Genomic DNA, 21613 nt, shown 5'->3' with positions numbered 1-21613 from the left:
ACATTTTAGGCATTGACCCATGTCCCCTGGGGCAGGAGCCAGGTCCCCAAACCCTTTTTAGGACAGTATCTTGCATATTAGCCGTTAAAATTAGCACTTTTAATTTCGAACGTTCGAATCCCATAGACTGCAATGGGGTTCTAAAGTTCGTACGAATTTGGGGTCCGTTCGAAAGTTCTGGTGCGAACCGAACCGGGGGGTGTTCGGCTCATCCCTACTCTGGATGCTGGTCTGAGGAGGCCTGTAATCAGGGCCATCTTTAATATTGATTGGACCCTGGGCAAACATTTTCTTGGACCCCGCACCCCCCCCCCCCTTCCCCATCATGAAATATCGCTATCCACCTAAACATCCCAAAAAACAAACAAACACACACATTTACTCTTAAAAAACTTAAATATTAAGAACTAGTCGACACTCACTGATTGGTCCAGGCTCACTGATCAATTGCTAGAGGTTACTGGACATAATGCTCACTCATTAGTTACTAGAGGTTACTGCATACAATTACTGCTCACTGATTGGTTGCTAGGGGTTACTGTACTGTTTAAGTATGTTAATTCCTTCTAAAGTTGTGTCTGGGCACAAAAAGTTCTTCACAAACAGTTAAAGTTAATAAAACATTCAAAATACGAATAACTCTGATCCAGTGGATAAAGTGCAATAAAGTCTCTTATCCAAATCTCATCAACTCTTTTCTACCCTCAATTCCTTACTTCACCACCCACTGCCCCCACTGCCCCCACCCACCGACTTGCTTACCGCTCAACAGATTGTCAACCATTTCAAAAGAAAGATCAACACAATTCGCAAGGCGATATCCAGCATTAAACTTCCTCCCCTACCCAACACAGCAGATCCAACACCACACTCAATACTCTCCTCCTTCTGCCCAGTTACCACCAATGAAGTTGATAAACTCCTCTCCATGGCCCACCTCACTTCCTGTCACCTGGACCCTGTCCCCTCACAATTACTGCGACCACCTTCCCACTCTATCCTAAACTCCCTAACCCACATCTTCAACCGCTCCCTCTCCTCCGGCACCTTTCCTTCCCCACTCAAGCATGCACTGGTTACCTGTTGGGGTATCCCAAGGCTCCGTCCCTGGGCCCCTCCTATTCTCGCTCTATACCTCTTCCCTGGGCCAGTTGATAACCTCCCATGGCTTCCAATAACACCTCTACGCTGATGTCACCCAGATCTATCTCTCCACTCCTCAACTCACCCCCTCGATCACCTCATGGATATCAAACTTACTGAATGACATATCGGTATGGATGTCACACCATTTCCTCAAACTCAATCTTTCTAAAACTGAGCTTGTTATATTTCCTCCTTCCCATTCCCCCCCATGACTTTACCAATAAGATCAACAGCACAACCATTGGTCCCTCCACACATGCCAGGGTGCTGGGTGTAATCCTTGTCTCTGACCTCTCCTTCAGCCCCCCACATCCAATCACTGGCTAAATCCTGCCGCCTTAACCTCTGCAACATCTCCAGAACTTGACCCTTCCTGACTAATGACACCACAGAGCAACTTATTCACTCCTTGATTGTTTCCCATCTTGTCTATTGCAACTCTCTCCTTAATGGCCTACCCTTACACAGGCTATACCCCCTTCAGTCTATTATGAATGCTGCTGCTAGACTAATACACCTCACATCATCGAGGGCCACATCAGAGAGCTCCGCGGGCCACTGGTTGGGCACCCCTGCTGTAAACACTTCTCTTCTGTGCATGGACCCATAGGCTAACATAGAGGAACTTTGACAGGCTGAAAAAAAACTTCAATTGCCTGTAAAAGAGACGATAAGCCCTGTGTGCATGAGGCTTTTAGCAGTGAAATCCATTAAAGTCCATGGGAGTGGGGTAAATCGTGATACTAAATACAAAATTCTGGCCATTTTCAAGGCTAATGAACAAGCTGTTGTCTGGGAAAGGGTAAGGTTAGCTGGACCCTGCCACGCAAAACATTTGGCAATCATATATTTTTTGCCAATCCTTCAAATGACATGTTTAGTAGATGCATACCTCCCACTTTCTGAAATGAGAAAGAGGGACACCTTTTAGCACACATTATGTAGACAAAGGACACGTCCCTGCCACAGCCCCAGTAACATGGACCATAAAGATCTAAAGTGCAGAAATGATTGGCTAAACCACAAATCATTTTGTGACTTATACTTTTCCTTTATATTGGCTTCTCAAAATAAAAATTGCTGTAATATAGATGTAGAGGTGCCCCCATGGGGCCGCTGCGTGTTTCAACATCCACACATCACTCTGCTTGGTCAGACATCCATTTTAGGCACACTTTCTCCAGTCAATGAACAGTCTCTTGCTTATTTTTGCTGTTTCTTTTTTAGGGGATTAAACTTGTATGGGGAAAAGGGACATGGGATGTCCAAAGGATAAATCTTCCTTAGTAGAATAAAGGTAGTTGAATCCAAATTGACAGTCTCTGCTACTTCACATCTACTCCAGCGCACGACTTGAGATCACTTGTTTGCCTCTACTGTCCAATTCCAGATTCCTGTCACCATTAGCACATGGCTAGGCATCACTCTAAATAAGTCCTAACATTTTCCTAGCAGCCATTTTCAGGCGGGGGTCTGCAGTCCCCTCTGTGGTAGCAAATATTTTAGATGAACAGAATAATTATGCTAACTGATCCCTGATGGACTACGTCTCCCAGGACTGACAGTACACACAAAAACACTACTCTAGCACCTACCTACCTAAGATGAAGAGGGTGCTACTTAGAGGTTGGATAAAAATGTAGTGCAGCATAACACTTTTGGTAGTAAAATAATACATTTTGTATAAAGATGTACACATCAGAACAAAAAGAGGGAAACCTGAGGATGCATAAAGGAAAGTGGTATTTGGTCTCAGCGGATTGTCTTGGACCTGGCTGTGCTGAAAAAACTGCTGCATGTAGTATTTTTTAAGCAGCATTGTGCCCCCACATCACCGAAACACAGTGGTGTGAACTTTGCCTTGTCCATATGGTAGGACTGCACTGGAACAGCTGCTCATATCTGGTATAAATCTACCCTTAAAGAGGAAGAGAAACTCTCCCACTCTGATACTTTTTTTCATTTAGTCCATTATAATAAGTAATTATCAAACTATAGCCACTGTAATCCAGCTCAAATCGCATATTACTTACTGTTTAACCACTTCAGCCCCGGACTATTTTGCTGGTCAAAGACCAGACCACTTTTTGCGATTCGGCACTGCGTCGTTTTAACTGACAATTGTGCGGTCGTGCGACGTGGCTCCCAAACAAAATTGACATCCCTTTTCCCCACAAATAGAGCTTTCTTTTGGTGGTATTTGATCACCCCTGCGGTTTTTATTTTTTGCGCTATAAACAAAAATAGAGCAATAATTTTGAAAAAAACACATTATTTTTTACTTTTATAATAAATATCCCCCAAAAATATATAAAAAAACATTTTTTTCCCTCAGTTTAGGCCAATACGTATTCTTCTACATATTTTTGGTAAAAATTATTATCGATAATTTTATTGATTAAAGATTATTGATTGGTTTGCGCTTATAGCTATAAAGTTATAGCGTTTACAAAATAGGGGATAGTTTTATGGCATTTTTATTAATTTTTTTTTTACTAGTAATGGCGGCGATCAGCGTTTTTTATTGTGACTGCGACATTATGGTGGACACATCTGACATTTTTGACACATTTTTGGGACCATTGTCATTTATACAGCAATCACTGCTATATAAATGCAGTGATTCCAGTGTAAATGACACTGGCAGTGAAGGGGTTAACCAGTGGGTGGCAGTGTAGGGGTTAAGTGTTCCTAGGGGTGTGTTACTAACTGTTGGGGGCTGGGCTTTAATTTAGTGAACACTGATCTCTGCTCCAATCACATGGAGCAGAGATCAGCGTCACTAGTTGCTAGGCAGAACGGGGAAATGATGTTTACAATGGCATTTCCTTGTTCAGCCGCTCCGTGAGACGATCGCGGGTATGACAACCCGCGACCCGACTCACGGGGGTCCCAACCAGCACGCGAGCGCACCGGCTGCGGCGCGCTCGCAATGGCAGGGCGGCATTAAAGATCGGAAGTACCTGTAAGCCAATATGCCTGCCCTTGCCATTCTGCCGACGTACATCGGCGTGCGCTGGTCGGGAACCAGTTAAAGAAACTTGTTTGCAGGGGTTAGGCAGCTCCATTTTAAGTATTGTTTTCTAAGTCCACAGTGGAGTGTATTTCCGCCTTTACATTGAGCACTTCCTGTACTGTTAACCAAGCCTCCTTCTCAATAAAATGTTTCTATGGCAACCCTGCTTCCATGTTCATAGCTGACTTGTTTTATTTCATAGTATTTACTTGTGCTGATTATGTAGTGTTTGTGCGTATGAGTCCTATCAGCTTCAGCTGATAAGACTGCAGTACTGCTGTCTCATGCCCTGCTTTACACTGTATGTGATGTCACATGGTCACATGGTGTGTAGAAGGAAGCTCTGAGTGATTACGCAGCCTCCTGGGAGTTCAGTGTTGTGTGCCATAGGAAGTTCTGATAACAGATAGATAAGACATAGAGAGTGTGCCGTAAATCAGGGGAGATCTGGGCATGCTCAGTGACGTCATTCTAAAGAACAAAAGGGATTACAACGATACTAAGCAAGTAAGGAGATATCTACAAGCAGTGCTCATTAGGGATTTTTATGCTGATTTACATGGGACAAAGTTGTGGGGGAGGGTTTACAACCACTTTAAGCCGCATGTGGTGCTATAGAACAGTACGATTTTCACAGCATCACATAATTTAAATGTATAATTGATTTTTTTTTACTTTTAAACAAGGTTAATTTGTCCCATGACACCAATCGGGAGCCTAGACCATATGCCCATCCTAATTTTAGCAGTAGTAAGCAGAGGTTCAATATTTAAACAGATATGATCGTGATGTTCCCTAAATATATCTATACTGTTATCATATATATCTAATTATACTAAGACTGTGTACCAGAAGTGAAGCCTGATTACTAGAAACATTGAATGAATAAACAGGCATATTTTTGATAATGACTAGTTAACCTCTTGCCCACCACGCTATATAGCCAAATTTCGGCTACAGTGCGGTCGCACATTTCCAGGCAGGCGTCTATTGACATTCTCCCAGAACCCTGCTCCACTGCCTGCCGACAGGGACAAAGCTGATCACAGGTTGAGGTAGGTAAGGGGCCAATCACAGCAGCCCTTTACCATGTGATTAGCTGTGTCCAATCACAGATCATCACAAGTAAACAAATGCTGGTTATCAGCACTTCCTTTCCTAAGCGCTATCACTGTCTAAACAAAGGAAAGTCGATAACCTACTTTCCTGTGACAGGGCAAATTCACACTTATAATCAGGGCACTTATCATCAGTTCTCTGATTATTAGTGCAGCCCCATCAGTTAGGGTGACCAGACGTCCCCATTTTCCAGGGACAGTCTCCAGACTGGGGACACTGTCCCCGCAATAGCACATTGTGCAAATTCACAGAAGGGGGCAGAATCCACCAGGCTGTAAGGCAGAAGGTGGAGAGCCAACCGCTTTGACAAGCTTGCATTTAGATGCTGTTTATGTGAGTGGCAGGGACTGTATTTTTTTCCAGCTGCAGCAGATGGGGAAGATACATTTGCTGGCTTCAGTCTACAGCTGGGGGTGTGCTGCTGGCAGATGTGCTACTAAGACCTGGGACACCCTGTGCTATACCATCATCCCTATCGTTGGAGGCTGCTGAGAGGTAATGACTCTGTATAGCAGGGGCAGACTGAAGTGGGTAAGGAGGGTGAAGAGGGTCAGATTTGTGCCCCTTTTGTGTGGTTTTTAAATGCCTTGTTAAGCATGTGGTACCCAAATGGCTCGTGTTTTTGCCATGTTTGATGTATCTGAGACACAGTTTGCTGAAAAAGGCCCAGACAGCTGAGCTTTGGGGAGTGGGCCTGGAAACAACAGCCGCAGAACATGATGGAATAGGGTGGCTGCTCTCTACTCTTTTTTGATTCTTCTTAGGGTTGTACCACCTCACCTTCAGTTTCCTCCTCTGCTCTATCTGGCACCCAAGTCGCATCAGTGACATCATCATCATCATCTCCATCTCCTCCATCCCCATCATTACCATTGGAGACAACTTGGCAATGCGCTGTGGCTGGGGGAACATGAATGTCAATTTGTCTACCAATGTGTTCTCCCCTCTCTCTAGGCTCATGTTCCTGTCATCCTCAACCTCAGAACCAACATCTGAATCCAGTAATGGCTGGGCATCATCAAGGTACAAGTGGCTGGCGCTGTGGTCAAATAACTCAGCTGACTCCTCCATGGCTGAGGTTGGGGCTATGGCAGGAATAGATGTGGACAAGGATGCAGGTTTATCCACTCTGGGAACTGCAGGGGACTGAACACTTGTCTCTGCTTGCTTGACAGAGGATAAGGAGGATGAGGAAGGTTTAGTAAGCCAGTGCACCACCTCCTCTGCATGCTGTGGCAGAGCATGGGAAAACTCACTAAACAGAGGAAATGATGCCCTGCTTGAGGACTGACCACCACAACCACCTTTGCCTGTGGACACATTTGTTGCTGGCCAATGGAACGTCTGCCTCTCCTTGTTGTCCTCACAGACATTATTGGGAGGGAGGGGGCGGTGCTTATAAGCAAATGTAAAGAAGAAGTGGATATCTGTACGTAGATGCACTTTAATCAATGTAAAGTGGTGTTTGCTGCACTTTAATTTGAGTACTCAGACTACACAGACACACTCCACGGATAGATACACTATAATAAACTGCAATATAATGTGCCAAATGTACAGTGACGCATAGAACTATGCTTCAGGATAGGCCCTCAGACAGCCTAGCAGCCAGCTGTCCCTGGCATAGGCCTCAGGCTCTGGCCTAGCAGCTCGGGACAGCACAACACACGTCCAGCCAGACAGCTATCCAGGTGGCAGAGAACCCCGATCACCTGACCTCACCCAAATAAATAGGCTCTCCCAGCAGGCCAAGGGATCTAAGAAAATCCCTGCCCATTGGCTGAGACACCCCATTCATTCCTAATCTGTCCTTGTAATGCCGCTGTCTTATTTAATGCCACCAGATACCCAGCCATCTAGTGACAAAAGAGAAAAGTGCAGCAATTCCAGAATTAGGGTCAAATCAATTGACCCCCTATCAATTGGCCAAAGCAACTAACACTTGGCAAATAAATTTACTGGCAACCCTGCCTAAACATCAGGGTGCTACATCAGCAAAGAAATATTGAATAGGTTCTTCCATTTATGCTAAAGAGCATGGAAGGACAAATCTTCTGATGCAACTAATGGATTCCGACAACCAGCGAATCCAGCTGTCAATATACCCCAACAATGCCTGCATCTGACTGGATGCAGGTACTGTTCTTATGACATTTTTTTGCCCGGCTTCTTTGTTTATTTTTGAAGGATGTCCCAGGGACCCAGCCAACATTTTCTCAGTGTATGGCCAGCTTAATACTACAAAATAGTAGGCTGTGCTTCTGCCTTGTGGCAGTGTGAGTCAGACTCAGGCATGTTCTCCCTGTGCTTCTGTTGGTTTACTCCAATTACTCCAGGTTCCTCCTATACTCCTGCTGGTAGCTTAATTGGCTTCTTTCCAATTTGGCTCCAGTTTTTAAGATAGAGTCTAGTGTTGCACTAATACCGCTATCGGTGTTGATACTAAGCATTTGCAAGAGTACATGTACTTGTGCAAATGCCCCGATACCAAAAGCGGTTTGAGCCCAAACATAACGAATGGGCTTAAATCACACTGCAAAGAATTGCATGAGGTGCAATTCCTGTCTGAAGCACATGCAGTTTCCTGCACCATTCCTGTGTGAACCCAGGCTGAACCTCACTCTTGATTATCACGACTAAACAAATAAAAGTATAAAAGTATGATAATGAACCATCATCCTATCAATTTGAAAAACAAAAGGAAGCAGGTTTGAGGCACCTATAGGCTTGCATGGTACGAAAAAGACTCACATAAGCAAATATATAAAAATATAAATTTATTTAGACAAAAACATGTTTAAAATAGTCCTATAGAGAGAATATACAGTACACATAAACTTTGATCTCTGAAAAGGAACTGAGTAAGTAGACGTGTATCCATCCATGAAGGAGGGATCAGATAGTCGTCCTAAGTCAGTTCAACCTCTACAAATTTCAGCAGTATGCTTCAAAGTGTATTGTGTGTATATATCTCTATAGAGAATAAACATATACGTATAATCAAGCTTCAAGACAATAAAGTCAAATATATACAATAGATAGTTGCATGAATTTGGACAAACATAGAACCCAACTCAATCTGCCAAAGAGGTGAGCCAGTCCAAGTAACCTCACTCTTTCCTCACTTCTGTGCTGTGCACCTTCCATAGACTCCTGTGCTATTTGGGCTACTTAAAGATTAAAGCTGCTGCCTAGAGGCACGGGCTTCTGTGGAGACAGTCATCTAGAGGATGGAAAGCCAGGAAGTGCCCTGCCCTGACATTCCCCTTCCTATAATGTCATTAGAACTCGCCCAATCAGGAGTGACAGAAGCCCAGGAGAGTGACGGCTCTCAGATTGGTGCAGCTCTGTGTCCTTTCCACCTGGCATCATGCAAGTGTCCAGGGTTGGGGTTATCAGGTCATACGGTCAACTATAATCACCTATACAGCCACACTGCACCCCCTCCCCAGCAATATCACTTTCCACCAAGCAAGCAATGTTGCTGCAAGTTTGAAAATTACATGCTAAGCTTTTGCTAGACCTGCCAGGCTTTACAAGTTTGTTGCACAATTGCAGAAGGTCCACATTGCATGACTCCAGATCAACTTTCTTTGCAAACATTCTGCAAGTCTGCTGTATGTTCTGGTTCCGTTAAGTTGTGCAATAGTCATCCCACCACAAGGGTCACTGTGTCTCATTTTCATGCTATAGACTTGCAGAGCTCTTGCTGTAGGCTCATCACTGCAACTTTGCTCTTGCTAGAGACTTGCCATGCAAATTTGCTACAAATTGGAAATGTGTTAGCTAGAACTTGTGCGTCAAGTGTTCTGCAAGTGTACAAATTGCCAGTGAAAATGTGCAGCAGGTTAACTTACAATTCAACACTGCCACAAATATGTGGCAAGCTATCCTTGCTATCTGGGCTCACACCACCGACTAGCTTATATTGCTCCCCTCTCAAATCACCTCACACTGCCTGACAAGCCACATGTGATTCAGACAGGAATTGCACCGCATTTCTGTTCAAATCACGTAATTCTTTGCAGTGCGATTTGAGCCCGTTTATTTTGTATGGGCTCAAAAAGCACTGCATGGTATCAGTAATTGGCATCGTAAGAATCATACTCATTCTTAAAAAAATCAGGTATTGTTGCATCCCTAATAGAGACCCTAGTTTGTAAGCTCCTTCAGTGCGGGGACCAATGTGAATGTACAGTTTGTAGGCCACGCGAATGCAAGCATTACAATCCAGGGAACTAAGGATTGTTTTCATATATTTTTGACCTTTTCTGTTCTTTCAACATCACAACCTGGCCTTGGTACAGGCAATTTAATGTTTTTCAGCAGTAAACTCATTGACCATTGTGCATGATATATACAGTATATGCTTTTGTTCTATTTTGGTCACTGATCACCCTTGCCCAGGGTAAAAAACTGAAACCTTGTGCTTATTATTCCAGTGTTAGGGAAGGCCAAGGTTTTCAAAATCAATGCAGCCTGCCTGGCTAAAGGTGGAGCTTTTTTTCAAAGGGCAGCAATCAATGATATAGTGCCTAGAGTAGCATTATTTAGCCTTGCTATGTGCAGGTAAGACATGAACTTCAAGTGAACCTGGTATTACCCGAAGCAGTTGGTAGACAACAGGGATTACCCATAAAACTTGTCATACTGAAATCCAGGCAGTTTCTATGCTTTTTTTTCCCTCCAAACTGAATGTACGTTATGTGTAACATGATAGATACAGAGGAGTCTATAACATGAAGGTGCTTTTATAACACTTTAAATTACCGTTTTCTTCCCACAAAGGAAAACTGCAATGGTTTGGGGTCAATTGTATAACATATTGGAAAAGTTTATGTTTTTAAACAGTTTCATCACTTTTATGTAGCACTGCTCCCATAGGAGTTGCTGAAGTCACAGCTCCCCACTGCTACATAGCCAGTCACGCAGCATTTCCTTCTTTCATCCAGACACAGATTCAGTCTTTGGCATGTTTTTGTAGTTTTATTAGGGGATGATAACTTGGATGGTGTGACATCAACAATATTTTCTCTTCTTCCTTACTCCTGCACAAACTTTGGTCTTCTTTGTACAGCTTCTGCTGGTTCACTCCTGGGGGAACAATTAGTTTATTGTACGTTCAGCAATGGCCCATTACAGGCAAAGGTCCCTTAGCAAAGTAGCATGTAGGTAGCCTCCTCGCATACAGTTAACTGTGACAGGACAGTCTTGCTGGCTAAGAGGAGAAGTGGGACTACAATTAAATCATACTTTCTCATGCAGAAATGTCATATTATATTCAGAATGTGTTTGTGTTTTCTTGCTGTTTTGTGAAATCCCGTTGAAGCTGTAATGTTCTCTGAACTTGACTCCAGCAGCCATCTTGGAGAAGCCTCATGTTCTGATTGGTACTAAGTTCTCTCAAGATTGTGTCCACCATTATCTTTTAGCTTCCAGCCCAGTCATCATTTTGAGAGATGTGTGTAGAATGAGTGAGGGAATGGTATACTGCCTGTGAAGGAAATCTAGGCCTTATTCAGGGAGAGTGTTCCAGCCTGCAGGGACAGAACAGGAATCCTCAGGAGACCTGCCTATCAGCACTGCTGCTGTGCTTGTGATAGAAGATCATCTAAGACAATATATTTTCCTGTTAAATCATCTCTGCTGCATCTGTGGAACCTGCTTATGGACTCCAGCCTATGGCAAATAATCAAAATGTGCCTTGTATTCTACTAATGTGCCTGAAGAGAGGAATAGTAACTACAGTGCCAGTTTACTGAGCTGCATTCTGTATCTTTGGTGAATGGACTGTGAATCTGTGCCTTATATGCTAACAAGAGAACTGTTTAGTTCACTTTTGTAAATATCATTTTTCTATTGCTGCTTATCCAGCAATTAAAGTTACTTCCTATACAATGTTTCCTTCTATAATACAGTCACACTAATTCCCCCGCTTACATTTTGGTTTGGTCAGCAGGATGTCAGAACCATCATCCATGGCAGCGGGAGTGTCTAGAGGGTTAACCATGGCACCTTATGGAGTAGCTCTGGCACTGATCCCTAAATTTACTGGCACAAATATCTCCCTGACAGACTGGGTGGAGAGATTGGACAGCTCAGGCCTCTTGTTCTAAATACCCACTGAGCACATTGCAGATTTGGCCATGATGGTTCTACCAGAAAAGCACAGAGACAGCAGAACAGTTATTGTGGTTTGTCTGGAGAGCTTGTATGATCAGAGTACCCCTATAGCTGAACTCCAGAGGAGATTATATACCCAGGGCCAGCATGGCCAAGAGGAAACCTGGTGCCAGCTGGAGAAACAAATGGCACCCAATGGAACAGGAGTATCTAACCCTGATCAACTCATCCGGGATCAGTTTCTCTTAGGGGTACGGTCCTCTTCATTAAAGAGAGCCTTAAGGGATAGAGTGAGGGCTGATGACACAGTAAAGTTTTTATCGTTATCCTGCAAGAGGCCATTGAGCGAGAACAGAAGGAGCTGGAACATGAAGGGGCTTTTGCCAGAAGCCAGGTTACCTCCACTCATGGAGTCGGGTGGCCATTAGAGCTGAAGGAAGCAATTGCCCCATGCCCCTCATCAAACCCAGCTGCTGTGTGGACCTTAATAGAAATAATTGTGAAGGACCTAGCTGATTCCATGACCTCCCTCAAACAGGAAATTTCAGCTACTCGGAGCGGGTCTACCCAACCTAGTGCTTCACGCAACCCACTCCGGAGAGACCCAGACGCAGATCGCAGGTGTGGGCAGTGTGGATAGTTAGGCCACATTTCCAGGAACTGTGGTGGAAAAGGAGTAAAGATTGCCCAACAGCAATATTTAAAATAGAGGTTCTCGTGGCAGAAGGGCAACTCACAGAAAGCGTTCCTTCACACAACCAACAAGATCCTATGCGGATATCCACATGCCCAGTAGTAACTGTGACTTTCAACAGCCAGCTGTTTGGTGGATACTGGATTAGAGGTCATTACCATGGCATCTCACTTCTACCAGGACCATTTTGGCAACACACCAACTCAAGATCCTTCTTGGCTAAATCTGAAATATGCAAATAATCTGCCTATTTCGGTAGTAGGGGTCACCTGGATGTCCCTAAAGGTCAGACCCTCATCCAAGTTGGAGTGGTGGTGACCCATGATGCTTCCTTCCCATATATTACAGTGGTGTTGGGCATGAATGCCCTGAAGGAACTGGACTTAACCTGCCTTCTTCAGGAGGCTTCTACAAGGGGGTCTAAATGGCCAGGACCCCAGCTACAGAATCGGATTAATGCTTGTCAGGCTGTTCAGACATAATGTCACAAGCAATTTTATTGTAAAACAGTAACAATGTAATTTTAACTTCAGTTATTGAGTGCTCTAATGGGCTGTTTTCAGTAAAGGAGTTAAGATTAGCCCAGCAAACGTTATAAGGAGCTTTAACATCTGTCTGGAAATACTTCAAATTTATACTTTATACTTATCTATGTCATATTTACTTGACTGAACAAACAGAATTCTTTAAATGAAGAGAAAACAAAACCCCACTCCAGGTTGGTCCCCTCTTCCACCACCACTCACACACTAGCAGGCGCTGGCCCTGTGCGCAACAGTCTTCATGGAACAAAGGGAAATCTGGTTGGCCGCACATCCAATAAAATCACCTTTATTCAATTATTCTTCATGTAAAAACACTTCCACAAGACATAATGGGGAATACAGCAACTCTCACTGGAAAAAACATTAAATAAAGGTTATTTTATTGGATGTGCAGCCAGCTGGATTTCCTTTCCTTCCAGTATTTTTTAAATGTTTTTTTTTGGTGCTGAACATAGGAAAATATATAAATGAAAACCCACCTATATAACCTGTGATGCCCTTTTCCATAATTTCAAGCAAATTCAACATAGCATGTGAATGGAACAATTTTTGAAAGCCCCCTGCACACATGCAGGATGTTAGTCACTGGAACGCTCATCTGCTGCTTTAACCACTTGCTTACTGGGCACTTAAACCCCCCTCAGTCCCAGACCAATTTTCAGCTTTCAGCGCTGATGCACTTTGAATGACAATTGCGCGGGCATACAACACTGTACCCAAATGAAATTTTTATAATTTTTTTCCCACAAATAGAGCTTTCTTTTGGTGGTATTTAGTTACAGCTCGGAGTTTTATTTTTTGCTAAACAAACAAAAAAAGATGCAAAAAAATAAAAAAAATAAATCATGTTTTAATAGTTTGTTATAAAATTTTGCAAACGGGTCATTTTTCTCCTTCATTGAAGTGTGCTGATTAGGCGGCACTGATAGGCTACATTGGTGGGCACTGATGGGCTGCATTGGTGGGCACTGATAGGCTGCATTGGTGGGCACTGATAGGCTGCACTGGTGGGCACTGATAGGCATAGTTAAGGCGGCACTAATAGGCACAGATAAGGCGGCACCGATGGGCACAGATAAGGCGGCACTGATGGGCAAAGATGGGCACAGATAAGATGGCACGGATGGGTGGCACGGATGGGTGGCACGGATGGGCACTGATAGGCACCACTGATAGATGGGACTGATGGGCACTGATAGGTGGCACTGATAGGTGGCTCTGATAGGTGGCACTGCTGGGCACTGATGGGCGGTACTGCTGGGCACTGAAAGGCGGCACTGCTGGGCACTGATGGGCGGCACTGGGGTGCAGCACCTTTGAGGCAGATTGTGGGCACTGTGGGTGGCACTGTGGGTGGCACTGCTGGGTGGCACTGTGGGCACTGCTGGGTGGCACTGTGGGCCCTGCTGGGTGGCACTATGGGCACTGCTGGGTGGCACTGATGGGGGCACTTACTTTTTATTAGGGTGGCACTGCAGGGGGCAGGTGGGCACTGGCAGGGGGCAAGTGGGCGCTTACATTGCTGGCCGTGATCGGGACTGATGTCCCAATCACGGCCGCCGGTGATCGGCTTTTTTTTTTCTCCTCGTGCTGTCAGCGCGAGGAGGAATACTAGCCGATTACCGGCTCCGTTATGTCACCTGATCAGCTGTCATTGGCTGACAGCTGATCACGTGATAAGGGGTCGGGATCGACCCCTTGCACGGATCGGTGATCAGGCGAGTCTCATGGACTCGCCGATCACAGAGCGCGCCCCTCAGGGGGCACGCAGGCCGCTCGTACACGGGACTACGTCAATAGACGTAGTCCCGGAAAAGGAGATTTGGCTATAGCGCGGATCTCAAGTGGTTAAAGAGGAATCCCAGGTATGAACTCCCGTTGCACCTCCACCTCATCCAATCCAAGAACGCGTTCCAATCATTGAGAAGATGCAAAGAATGCTCTGAATGTTGCCCTTGCCAAGCGTGTGACCTCCTGTATTCAGCATGCAGCAGGGCAGCCCCTTGGCGTGGAACCTGGAAGCTAGTGAAGATTACTATTGCAGTGATGCCTACTGCAGTGATTTCCATCTTCTAGAGGGATCACTTAAGTATGGTATATACTGTACATAGTTAAATTTGGTTTGAGCTGGAATAATTTAACTGTGTAAAAAAGGCCATACCTGGAATTCTTCTTTAAATCAACCTGTGCTTTACCCAACATGGCCAAAGCACAAGTTTACTTTAGGCTGCCACATTACCATGCATCAAGGTGCACTGATTCATTTTCACTGGGGTGGCAGCACACCTTTATTACACTAATATGGGAGTATGCACCTTTTATTAACTTCTGTTCATTGACAATCACTGCACAATGTGTTGAGGTGCCATTAACGGTGAATGGCACTGCAAGGCACCACATTGCAGTGCACTCATTGCAATAATGTGCGGTAAACATGCTTTACTGAATGATACCATAACACACCATAGAGTGTTGAGACAAACCAGTTACTACTGACATGGATGCTTACAATAGTCAGCTTTTATTCTTTTATGTAAAATCTATATCCCAAAAGAAAAAAAACTGTCTCTGTAACTGCTTAAAAGTGTTAGCTAGAGTTTGTCTTTAATTTATTTAGTTTGTCTAGATCCTCTATTACAAGGCTGTCAAACTCAATTTCGTTATGGGCCACATCAGCATTAAGGTTGCCCTTGAAGGGCCAGTTATATCTGTAAGACTATATAAATTTATTCAGAGAATAAGGGTAGGAAGGAACTCAACCACAGTCCCCACCGCCGAACTGTATCGAATGGTGGATGTGGCCAAATTGCACGGTATTAAAATCTTAAAGGGAAAATAAATACCAGGTGCCTTATGTGAAGAGTTCGGGGATGCATTATGTACAGAGTGCAGAATTCAGAGGTGCGCTATGTGCAGAGTTCAAGAGTGCAGTATATACAGAGTGCAGAGTACAGGGATGCACCATGTACAGAGTGCAGAGCACAGGGGTGCACTATGTACAGAGTGCAGAGTACAGGGGTGCACTATGTACAGAGTGCAGAGCACATGGGTGCACTATGTACAGAGTGCAGAGTACAGGGGTGCACCATGTACAGAGTGCAGAGTTCAAGATTGCCCTATGTACAGAGTGCAGAGTACAGGGGTGCACTATGTAGAGAGTGCAGAGTTCAGGGGTGCGCTATATGCAGAGTTTAGAGGTGCACTATGTACAGAGTGCAGCATTCAGGGGTGCACCATGTACAGAGTGCAGAGTTCACAGTGCAGCTCACCATGTGATGCCCCATCCCACACTGCACCTGCATGTCCCTTGTGCTCACCCTTGTGCTCACCATGAGTGCAGAGCAAGGAAAGATCTGTGAAAGCCACTGAGATGGAAACTGTCATTGTAAACACAGAAGGATTCTGTGTTTACAAGTGACAGTAGGGAGTAGAGCATGAGAGCCCGGAAGTGGCGGCTGTCACCATGTTCTGGCTGAAATATAGCCCTGGGTGCGAGGGCTACAGGAAATGGTTTGGCAGGCCAGATTCGGCCCTTGGACCTTGCGTTTGACACTTGTGCCCTGGTACCTCTAACACTCCCCTCCCCCCAGACTGACAATGCTGCTGTCCAAAGGTGTCTCTGTTGCTCCTTCATCCAGACTATAGGCACACTAAGCCCTTGTACACACGGTCGGAGAATCTGTCGGAATGAGTCTTATTGGACCGTGTCATCAGATAATCCGACTGTGTGTGGTATGCATCGGACTGATTCCGTCCGAATCTCCGTCCGACCCAATTTTCCAACATGTTGGAAATATTTCCCGACCAACTGGGCCGGACAGACCTAATCCGATCATGTGTAGAGCATTTTCATCGGACCAAGTGCCACGCATGCTCAGATCAAATTCCTACATCAAAGCTATTGGCTACTAGCCTGAATGTAGTCCCATCGTAACAAAATTACGTCACCGCGTTCTTGGCAACCGCTAAATCAGACAACTTGGCCCGACCGTGTGTATGCAACAGTTTCGGACACAATCCGTCGGACTAAATCCGACGGGCAAAATCCGACGGATTTGGTTGCCAAAATCTCCGATCGTGTGTACGTGGGCTAATACAGGAAGAGTAGTACTGACTTGATCACCAGGTGAAAACAGAGGGAAAAAAAGCTTTAAAAGATAAAACTAATGCAGCAACCATATTTTAGGACTGGTATCTTGCAATATACTAAATTTTGGGTTTTGGGTTTAATACTACTTTAACTGTTTCAGTGGAAGTGTTTACTGTATTGCATGTTCATTCTATAAGCTGAAGCTCTTCTTGCATTTGCTCTTTACATTTTTCTAAAATCAATATTATAACAATGCAATTTGGTGCACTGTTTACTATTCTGCCATGCAGACGAATGGCAAAAATCTCATATTTGTATTAGAACACAGAAAAATATCAGCCTCCTGACTGTCCATTGTGTTCGTGTTTTACATTTAATGCCATGTGATCAGTACTTCAATAGCTCATTGTCATAGGTTAGCAGAAAAGGTCTAGAGACGTCAATGATAATACTCCACAGTCCTAGCTGTGATCGACAGTTGAGCTGATTTTAAGAACTAACATAAAAGTGAAATAATAGCTTTCAGTGTCATGTATTAGCGGAACATATAGAATGTTTCAAGAGTAATTTTCTCATTTTTTACATTTGGGAATGAGAGGGCCCATGCATTTTTATAGCATCATTAAAAATGATTGCGGGGAATGTGGTCTTTTCAATTATGTTTATATAAAAATGCAAAAAAAAGTCTGAAGTAATTAAAGTGGTTGTAAAGAAAAAAGGTAAACGTGGAAGGTTTATTACCTTAAAGAAGGAGTTCTGCCTGAGGAAAGAAAATTAAATGTCAGCAGCTACAAATACTGTTTTAGTATATGGGCAACTATTTTAATATATGGACACTTACCTGTCCAGGAAGCCTGTGATGTCGGCACCCAGCCGATTTTCTGGATCGACTACCGGGTGCTGATGCTTCCATTACTGGTAAGGGAAACCCACAGGGAAGCCTTTTGGCTTCACGGCCCGGTACCTACTGCATATGCGCGAAGTGCGTTAAACTTTCAGAATGGCCGGCGGCAGAGGAAGGGGGCTGAAATTTCAAGGGACAGTGCCGCAGACCATCTCCCAGATGTGGGGAAGGGTACCTGTCAAGGACAGGAACCCTTTCCCTCCTTCACCCTGAAAGGTGCCAAATGTAGCATTGGAGGGGGGGGGAGGAATCAGAAAAGCAGAGATTCCACTTTTGGGTGGAACTCCACTTTAAGGCTGGGTTCACACTAGTGCAAATTGGATGTGGGTTTCCGCATCCAATTCACATGACAGGAGACTGTGGCTGACTCTCAATGGAGCCGGTTCACACATCTCGGTGGGGAACAAATTGCATAGGGGTCCTGTGAATCTTTGACTCCGTTTCAGGTCCGAATTCCGGCAAAAAAAATGTGCCTGATGTATCCCTGAAACAGAGAACAGGGACCCACAGAACCCCTGCTGTGATCCGCATGGGAATTAAGTGTGAACCCAGCCTAATGCATGCTACAGTATGTTCAGCTAACCCTCAGGGGTCAGAAACCCTTTTCCACTTAAGGGCCAGATTCAACGTATATGAATGCATGGAGGGTCGCATTCACCTGCTAATGAAAATAACAATAATCCTAACATAGTAATAACAGTACAGGTTTACCTCACTTTATGGTGCTTCACTAATACAAAGCTAGTTCAGCCTGAGGGAGCATGTGGCTGGGGATTTCGATTTTACTGCCCCCTCCACCATCCTGGCACCCAAGGGTGGCTGAGGCCAGCCCTGCAAGCCAGCATAGTCTGGAGATGGGGTTCCTGTCCCTATTTAAAATGAGGTTCCTGCCCTAAGGGGAGATGGGGTTCCTCCCATCCCCAAGGGAGATGGTGTCCCCTTCCCTAGGAGAGATCGGGTCCCCATCCTAAGGGTAGAAGGGGATCCCTAACCCCAGGGGTGATGGGGTCCCTAATAAGGTCCTCCGATTATTGCAGTGTCCTCTGTACCCTCATAGCAGTGTTCTCTGTCCCCCTTCACATAACTCCCATAGTGTCCTCTACCCGCTCCCCCAGAGCAGTTTCCTGTGCCCCCCAAAACAGTGTCCTCTGTCCCCTGAACCCCTCCCACTGTAGTATCCTCAGCCCCCCCATAGTGTCCTCTGCCCCCCTACACCCCACCCCACAAACACTGTGTAGGTACAACTCTCTTACCTTACATAGATGTACAGTAGAGCAGAGATCAGCCAGTATCACAGGGGTGGATGGGGTCCCTGTCCCAAGAGGAGATAGGATCCATATCCCCAGGGGAGAAGGGCTTCCTGTCCCCAAGTGAGAAGGGGTCCCTGTCCCCAAAGAAGAGGGGGTCCCTGTCTGAAGGTGAGATAGGGTCCCTGTCCCGAGGGGCGATGGGGTCTCTGTCCCCAGGGGAGAAGGAGGTCCTTGTGCTCAGGACCTCCTTTGTCCGTCTGAATTGTCTACACACGATTGGAATTTAAACGATCGGATTTTGTTGTTGGAAAATTTTAGATCCTGCTCTCAAACTTTGTGTGTCGGAAATTCAGACGGAAAAAGCCCAATGGAGTCCACACACAATTGGATTTTCCAACAACACAATCCGATTGCACATTTTCCGTCGGAAAGGTCAACCACGTGTACAGGGCATTACGCCCAAACCCATATTTGCAACTTTGATGTGTTAGTAAAATTGTACATATCGCAAACTTTAGCCTTATAATAAAACCCTGCAAAATAAATTTTCCTACTCCTGTCAATTGTGGTGATACCACATATGTATGCCTGATTTGTTCTTTGGGGTTTTTATCCTACCTAAGCATACTGACACTAACACTAAATATGAAACTTTTTTTTATTTTTTTTACCTAAAATTAGGGGTGCAACGGATCGGCACCGATCCGCGATCTGAAAGGGTCACCACGCTCGGATCGGCACACGCCGTGATCCGCGGAGTGCTCCACGGTCTTGGCCTTAGGAAAGGCAGAGGCTTCGGCCTAGTTCTGGAGCGGCGGCCATCTTGGTACACCCATCGGCATTTACAATGTGATCGGTCCGTGACGGAGCGATCACCTGTAAACAAACCCGGTTCCTCTATCCCCTCTCTGTACTGAGCTGTACAGTGGAGGGGAGAAATCGGATTGGCAGCCACAGCCATGCCAGCAATGCCCTGCCAATACTCTGCAATACATACCCTGCCAATACTCTGCAATACATACCCTGCCAATACTCTGCAATACGTACCCTGCCAATACTCTGCAATACATACCCTGACAATACTCTGCAATACATACCCTGTCAATACTCTGCAATACTTACCCTGCCAATACTCTGCAATACATACCCTGCCAATACTCTGCAATACCCTGACAATACTCTGCAATACCCTGACAATACTTATCCTGCCAATATTCTGCAATACTCTGTCAATACTTACCCTGCCAATACCCAGCCATACCCATCCATGCTCAGCCAATATTACATTGGGGGAGATGACGTGGATATTACAGTGGGGGAGATGTATATTGCAGTGGAGACTATATGGTGGTTGCATTTTCACAGGTTTTCGCAAATTCAATTATTATTTGCTGATCCGAAAAATTATCCGATCCATGACTCTGATCCGAGGAACGATCCGATCTGTGAGTTTTTTGATCCGTTGCACCCCTACCTAAAATACACTGACACTAACTGATACACTGAGGCTTGGTTCACACTGCTGCGACTTGTAATCTGACTTGTGAGGCCACAAGTCGCGTGACATGTGAAATCCCATGTTAGTCAATGATGGCTGCAGTGGCGACTGATGCTCAAAATATTTGGGGGGTGCAAAGAAACTGAAAATTTCTGAAAAAAAAACCATGAATTGTAGCCTCACTGTACCATCAAACGTCGCCACTATGCCCATCAAACGCTGCCACTGTTCCATATCAAATGCTGCCAGTGTGCCCCCCACCGCCCCATTGTCTGCACCAGTGGCGTACTAAGTGGTGGAGCGGGGGGGCGAGCCGCCCCGGGTGCCACACACTGGGGGGGGGGGGTGTCAGGCCAGCGCCCCCCCCCCTCCGCAACTAAAGAGGAGACAGCGCCGTGTCTCGGGTTCGCAGCCCACACAGAGAGAGCCAGAGGCACTGGCAGTGGGCGGCATTGCAGGCGGGGGGGGGGGGGGTGCGAGCAGCACCCGAGTGGAGTGACATCTGCCGGCTCAGTGATCTGGGACCCAGCGCAATAATCCCCTTCTCTCTGTGGTCGCGTCGCGCTGCCGTTCTGATCAGTCTCGGGCAGCGGCTGTCACTCACAGCCGAGCAGAGTGAAGCCGCCTCCCCCTCCTGCATGCACAGCACTGTGTAGACAAGGAGGGGGAGGCGGCTTCACGCTGCTTCGCTGCCCGAGACTGATCAGAACGGCGCGACGTGAGTCACGTGACCACAGAGAGAAGGGGATTATTGCGCTGGGTCCCGGATCACTGAGCCGACAGGTGACACTCCACTCGGGTGCTGCTCGCACCTCCCCAGAGATGAAATTCCACAAATTCCAAAACTGCCAGACCCCCTACACAGACTGAACAGCTGCATGCTTCCCTGGACAGTATATGTGTGCCCTTAACTCTGTTACTGCTTGCAATCTGTAAATATCAGCAACAACAACTCAAAATGTGATTGCAGGTTACAATGTAGTTCTTCCTTACAGAACTGTGTCTGAGCAATGCCCCTGTAGGGGGGTTCTTTACTGTGGTGGGTCCTGCACTGTAGGGGGGGTCTTGCACTGTAGGGGGGTCCTGCACTGTAGGGGGTCTGCACTGTAGGGGGGGTCTGCACTGTAGGGGGTCCTGCACTGTAGGGGGTCTGCACTGTAGGGGGTCTGCACTGTAGGGGGGTCTGCACTGTAGGGGGGGTCTTGCACTGTAGAAGGGGTCCTGCACT

This window comes from Lithobates pipiens, unplaced genomic scaffold (assembly GCF_037356315.1).
Source record: "Lithobates pipiens isolate NorthernLeopardFrog02 unplaced genomic scaffold, aLitPip1_a1.2 Scaffold_22, whole genome shotgun sequence".
Taxonomy (NCBI): Eukaryota; Metazoa; Chordata; class Amphibia; order Anura; family Ranidae; genus Lithobates; species Lithobates pipiens.
The sequence above is the reverse complement of the archived record's forward strand: the minus strand, read 5'-3'. Positions refer to the sequence as shown.